We start from the raw sequence: 7,800 nt of genomic DNA, 5'->3' as shown, positions 1-7,800 counted from the left end.
TCTATCTGTCTATCTATCTATCTATCAATCTATCTATCTATCTATCTATCTATATCTATATCTATCTATCTATCTATCTGTGTTTCTATTAATCTATCAATCTCTCTATATTTTTATTTATCTATCTATAAAATTATCTATCTGCCTATCTATATGTCTATCTATCTACACCTATCCACCTATCTACCTATCTATCTATCTATCTATTTATTTATTCGTATATCTACACGACTGATGTATGCCTCCATCTTGTTGTTGAGCTACTAACTTAATGTATGTAAACTAGAGATAGATTTTGATATAGACCTACATTTGTATTTGTAACTCAGTTTGTGTCTGTATTATGAATCCATTTTTTTCAGAGTGTTCAAAGTCGGTCCACATTTTGAGTGTAAACAATGCTAGCAGAAAATATTTGATGATGGTGGTTTTCCCCCGAGAACGTAGCCTGAATATTGCGGGTAAGTCATGGTCAATGGTTATTTAAAGTTCTTTATTCCGAAGGTTCCCATTTCCGAAAATGAAGATTCGTTATTCCGAAGGTGTTATTTAAAAAAAGCTTAATACCGAGTGTTTTTTAATCCGAAAACGAAATAAGATTCGTCATACGGAAAGTTCGTTAATTCGAAAATAAAATGAGGGTCATCATTCTAAAGCTTCATTAATCCTGAAATATGATAATGTTCGTTATTCCGAAGGTTTGTTTTTTCCGAAAAAGTGGTTCGTCATACCGAAGGTTCGTTAGTACGCACTTGTTTTTCTGTCTTTTTTTTTTTTGGGGGGGGGGGGTTGTTTGTTTGTTTTTCATTTTCGGATTAACGAACTCTATGAATAGCGAACCTCATTTCATTTTTGGATATAAAATGAACCTTTGAAATAACGAACCCTATCTATTTCATTTTCAGATAAAGGAACATCTATAGAATATGCTGAATTTGCGTTTTCCTGAATAATAAACCCTATGAATAACTAGGGAATAACTATAACATCACCCACGGTCACATGTGAAATGGACGAAGCGTAAAACAATGGCAGCGTGTCTGTGGCTGAATGAACAAAACTTATGCTGCCGAAATCTAAGCGCTGATGGAAAGACAGAATGATGTGGCAGGTATACCACATGACGTATCTAATGTGACGCGTCAATAAAGACGTAACAAAAGAATGTTGCATCAGAAGATGTCGTGAAACACCAGAGTACCAAAAGGAGGATGTGTTTTAACGTAGAACTACGCAACCATCAATCTATACCCCCCCCCCCCCACCTCCCCCCCCCCCCCACCCCCATGTTGACTTGGAATGATCCTTCACAGAACACAGATGAACATCTCAGGGCCCCGTTTCATAAAAAATTGATATGATAGCAACTTTTGCTGGAATGGCAATTGTCATGGTAACGACAAGAACCCAGCTTCCTGATTTACTGTTGCTATTGGAAGTTGCCTTTCCCGCAAGAGTTGCCATCTTGACATCTTTTATGAAATGGGGCCCCCTTTGTTCGACACATCGTAGAAGTGTCCTTCAGATATTTGTGTTAATAATGGTATACTTTTCTTCAGGGTTTCTTGGAAATTATGATAAAGCAAACTGATTTTAGCAAGTGAATGAAGAAGCAATCACCAACCTCTTCGGATCGTCATCATCTGACGCAGAGCGAATATCTTTAGCTTTGTTCAATTATTTTCAGCTATTTTTCCATCACCATGTCCTGACGGAGCAGCAAACTTTACGTCGTCGAAAGTTCTACGTTTCAAGCACAGCAACAACACCCGATAGAAAGCTAAAAACAGTAGCAGCTTTCACTTTTCTTAAAACTGTTTATCCAGAGCCGACTTGGGGTCATCGTGAAAGAATATCCTGAAAGTGAATTATAGTCGAAGGGAAATGTAATTTTTGCTGATGAAAAGTTTTGAGTAGTAATGTAGTATACCTATTATGGTGGTTCAAGATATTGATTCTCCATGCACGGATCCCTGGCTGATAAGTCACGACCATGCACTATAAACTACATGTACATGTATAAGTATAATGTCACGGGGTAACAATTCAATCAATCGCACATAATACCATAAAGATAAATTATACCATTTTGCCCTTGCGAATATCAAACTACCGACGTAACTTCCAAGATGAAGCCGAGCTTTCAGGCATAGCGACACGACATAATATTGCTTCTGCAACAGCTACTCCGGTTTTACTTACTCCTAAGGACATACGTTAAGGGTTAGGGTTGTGATAGGGTTTTAGGTTAAGTTTGATGCGAGGATTAGGATTAAGATTAGAGTTATGCTTGTGGGTAGAATTACTGTTTGGCTTATCAAGCAAATATTTCATGGAGGGGTGGATTGTCGCAGGAGCAAACTTCATGGAACCTTCAGACATATACTCAGTGTTTTCATTACAAATACAAATGTATCTGTGTTTGTGTAAATAATAATTGTCAGTGCTTTCGCGGGAAATGTGAGCCTATGTAATCATGCGTGCTGCCTTTGTTATGTGTTCACATCTGGCAAGACATCGTGTTTAATACAAGAGCTTTGGTCACGAGTGAATGGCTACTATTCGTGTACACACATTCTAAATCTCTCGTTTTTACACGCGTTCCACGATTCCAAAATACCTTACGTTGTAGGCCCAACTTGTACTGAACTTTTACTGTAATCTACAAAACAATTCATGACCAGTTAGTGTGAAAAGAAAGAGCTAAATTATACAAGCGCAAGATTACCATTTGACAATGATTGGATAAGAATTAGGGAAGTTATGAAATTGTGAAGCTTTCACAATACAGTGTGTTCTTGAATAGTCGATATGAATACGCAAACAAGCGGGTTGATGTTATCGCCTCACAACCAGCCGTGTAATTGTAGGCCTATAGTGTACATAAAATCTTGAAATTTTTTATGTATGTCAAGGCTTAAATCCCAGTATATCGGACTGATCATTATTTTGAAATATTCATCTAGCTGTATAATACATTGTAATAATGTTTTACACTTTTATATATTATAGCACAAGAACTGAATCTTCGTCATTTATTGTTGTTCTTGTTACTGTATACATGAACAATGGGAAACTGTGAGGTGTAGGCATCACCAGCCCACTCATTTTACACAATCTCATCAATATTGTTTGAGAACTATTTAGTATAATTATATTAGCAAATCTTCTAAACTTTAAAACTTCCTAGTTATACTTGTACTTTCATCCGATTTTAACAAGTTTTTTTTAAGTGCTTGTAAAATGTTTGTCTTCTTTCGTTTGTTTGTTTGTTTGTTTGTTTGTTTGTTTGTTTGTTTTTTTCAATCAAGTTATGTCTGGTCCTGAATCTCAGCTGGCAGCGCTACTCAGTTCTTCTCTGTTCTTCATTATCACAGATACATGGAACAGATAATGAATAATTCTGGTGCCGTTTAAGTGTAATTTCTCTTCAAAATGAGAATCCTGCTTCTGTTAAAGGACAAGTTCACTTTTATATATATGTGGATTGAGTGAATGCAGCAATATTGGGAGAACACATCGGTGAAAGTTGTGGAGGAAATCTGAGATTCTGTTCAAAAGTTGTGAATCTTAAAATTTTCTGCGCATTCACTGCTGGATGAGAAGACTAGTACAGTGTATGATGTCACATAGGTAGAACGATATAAGGAAAATATAAAGAGAATTTCACAAAATTGTACATGTATTTCTTGAAAAAAAGAGCACATTTCCTCGACTTGCCACTGACGTCGGGTAATATCATTCCCCCTGCCTTCTGAAAGATACAAGTCAAGTGTTCTTTTATTATGTGAGAAAAGTGAAAATATGTTGAATTTTCTTTTTTTAATATCGTTGTACACATATGACATAAGAATATGACATCTCGAGCTGTAGTAGTCTTCTCATCCAGCAGTGACTGAGCAGAAACTTCAAAAATTCATAGCTTTTAAACAGATGGTCCAATTTTCCTCAAATTTGCACTGAAGTGTTCTACCAATGTTGTTGCATTCACTCAATCCACATGTCTATAAAGATGGACTTGTCCCTTCAAAACCTGCAGCACCTGTTGTCGAGTGTCACAAGATCAGGTCCCGATGATTTTGTTTGTCTGTCTGTCTGTCTGTCTGTCTGTCTGTCTGTTTGTTCATTAATTACTTTTTCCCAGTCAAAACCACTACCATTAAACATCAAACTAAGAGCACAGACTGCAATTGATTCACTCATTGCACTGACACACATATAAAAATATATTTCAACCATAGTCAGTAGATATATACCCACAATATATTTACAGGCACTTAGGTTAGATACAAACTGTACAACAACAAGAAACTAAAATGCAGTATGCATTTTTCATTAACACACCAACAAATTGTGTTATAATTAATAACATGTTTTCTTGTCACGCATGCCTACCATCTATTATTCACATGGTGGCGATGGGTTAACAACGGTTACCATACTGACAATACTGATAACCAGTGGCCCAATGCATACATTCTGAAGAGATAATACAGAAACAAAAGAAACAAACAAACAAACAAATACGACATTTTAGCACGTATGAAAAAAAAAAAAGAATAGACAAAGGATTGAAGGTCTATACAATAAAGAAGATTCACAGAACATACGAGTACAGATAACAAAAGCACGGAAAAGATCTGAACAAAAGCAAAATCCTGATAAATGAAATCAAACTTGAGGTGCTGACACACATTATCTAAAAAATAATTCACTAGAGAATCTCAACCCGTTTTATGGTTGAGGCATTGACAACGACAACTTATTATCATTATCAATTCATTGCACTTTGGTGTAAACTTGAATTAGCCACAAATCCATCATACTAAGATCTATGACTATTAAAGACATTTGGTGGATAGGTTTAAGATATGTGTAAGATTCCATATACCAAATTTGGTCTTCATTATCTTAATCTTTTCCATGTTAGGACGAACACTTTTCAGTCGCCCCTCATACAACCTTACGGGGTTTTCTGTGCCAAATGGCATTCAAAGTACAGAAAGAGTTCGCCAAGGCAACCCCATCAAACAAGCATACATAGTCGACCATTGCGTGGAAGTTTACAAGCTATTTCAACAAAAAGAACCATAAATATCAAAAACACAGACACACACCAACAAAAAAAAAAGCAAACAAACGAACGAACAAACAAAGTACAGGAATGCTTCAAAAGCAGTTCTCTTCTCTGTATACTTGGCATGCTTGAAGAAGGTATAATCACTCTTTGGAATTCTTTCTTTTTCAATTCTCTCAGTTTGACTTAAGTCTAATTGCAATCATAGCAGAAAATACTGATCTCAGTTCACATGTTGGGTCATCGAGTGACAGGTCTATTCTTTTAAACGGCTCTGCCACTGGTATGACATAGCACTGCATGTCCACTCCTTGATCTTGATGAACAAAGTGGGTAAAACACTTTGTCCAAAGGTGGACAAGATTCCAATTTATGGTGCTTCCTGTCATGTTTGTGGTTTTTCATAATAAAAGAACCAATGAAAAAAATGATCTGCACTTCTTGTTAGGTTATGTCACATACACAAAAGAAACTCTTACAGCTAGCAAAAATGCATCTGGCAAATTCAGAGCAAAAATTTGATTTCATTTGCATCACTTCAATATGAAATTTAGCAGGAGCGTTGTCAGCTGTGTCTTCTTATGAATGAAGAAGGTAAACTTGATTTCATTTATGACATCATACACCATACATACGCCATTTGCAAAGTTTACTACACCCAACTCATAATGATACCCACATCCAGTAAAAGAAAAGAACACTGACATTCAAATGCAACATAGTACTTGTGAGATTCGATATACTTTTCAAGCTACGAGGACAAAAAGATGTGCAAACTCCCATGCTAAGACATACGTAAATATGTGTACAACATGTATACATTTCTCAAAAGAAGACAGGGCGATTGTCGGACATGCACTGTTCACTCAAACTCGAGTCATATAGATTAGATAGCAAAAACAGATACTGCGACATCTCATAGGAATTATATCATCACAAAATCAAGCTTGTATAATTTAATGCATTCAAGAATTTCTGAATGAGGACGGTTTCACGGCAGAACTGTGGGCTGTGAATGGTTTTGCTTTCCACTTGATATTAAAAACCTACGAAGATACAGATTCATGTCATAAATAACTCTTATCATTCTTTCCTTCACTATCTCTCTCCCCCTCTCTTTCCACTTATATCCCTTTCAAATACAGTAAGCTGTGTTCTCATCAGGCATGAATACATCTTTATATATCACTAGAAGACATCAGGGCATTGCCAAAAATCACACTGTCCTGAAAAGACTGAAACAGTCCAACACACGTGTGGTAGAAGCCACTACCCTGTGTGTTTACGACGGTTCCCGATTCACCACCACAACAGAGCTCCTTCTATTAATGCCTTTGCTCATGTGTAATGTCAGTGTCCAGTATTGTCAGACTCATTTCATCAGCACCGTTCATTTACACGTACAGCACCTAATTCTTTAGTGTACATACATGTAATGAATGTACACTTTGGATCTACAGAGTGTAAGAGCCACTTTCAAATGAATGTCTTTTTAATTAACTTGATGACAAAAACATTCAGGAGAATTTGCCTACATTTTCAAATAAGAAACAGAAAATAACTTTTTCCAGACCCAATTTCCTGAGCTCAAATTGACAAACTCTCCTTTACTTTCGGCATCAAGAAATCAGGCTAGTAAAATGTTAATGATTGCATATTCAATTGGTACAAATCATAATACAACAAGAGCTACCTCACAATGGTAGCTACAATTACAAAATAAAAAGCAACCCAAGAACAAATTACACAGTATGATAATATGTAGTTACACTGAGATGAATATAAAACTGAAATACAGGGATGGTTTGAGCACAATAGCACTTGGAATATTTGGTGTAATAACTGACTATTTGCTTTAAAATATTCATGGATGTACACCAAACAGTGCTGTTTTGCAATGTTTATGAGCAAAATACTACGTTATGATCAGGGTCGGGAGTTTTGGGAGGTTGGGAGTTTCTTTGGAGAGCGTTAACAACTCTTGATTTCCACTTCTGTCTGACGTCTTAATGATATCTCAGATTTGAACCACTAACTGTGATATTTCAGTCCTGCACTGTCATCATCACTACTAATGGATTTGGAGTCCCAAAACAAATGATATTAAATAAATATGAATAATTTTTTACTCCTAAACATAAAGTCTTGCGTTAATACAATGTTCTTCACATCGTACAGCACACACATGAGGAGAAACATGTGAAAACTTCAGAAAACATTTGCTCTGACAACGAAATTACAACGGAATTGATCTTGCTTGAAGCTGATGACTGGGTAACTTGAAACAATGCAGCCTCTACCTTCCAGCTTAAAGGGACTATGTGATGCCAGTACATGTTGATATTTGTTGAGTCATGATACCCTCAACATCATCTATGTTGTGAAATGAATACCTAGATACAGTCCACATATTTTGAAATAATTTTCCTACTATTTTGCAATAATTTTGTTTCACACTGACATTGGAATGTGTCTTCCACTAGAATGAGCTTAACTTACATGTTTCCACGTTACTAATGTGGCTAACAATAGACATTGTAGGGGAACATGCATGTTACATGTATGCTCGGTCTTGGAGAAGATGCATTCCAATGTCTTTTGATCTAAAATCATACCAATAATTTAGTGATGATTGACAGATGAGATCACAAGCAGAATATTGGTTTGGAAGGTTTTTAAGTGGCATATCAAAGTAATAAAGTAAAGTAAGAAAATAGCACGAA

This window comes from Diadema antillarum, unplaced genomic scaffold (genome assembly GCF_040938485.1).
Source record: "Diadema antillarum isolate AM-2024a unplaced genomic scaffold, OU_Dant_1.0 scf00000113, whole genome shotgun sequence".
In the NCBI taxonomy this organism is placed as follows: Eukaryota; Metazoa; Echinodermata; class Echinoidea; order Diadematoida; family Diadematidae; genus Diadema; species Diadema antillarum.
The sequence above is the reverse complement of the archived record's forward strand: the minus strand, read 5'-3'. Positions refer to the sequence as shown.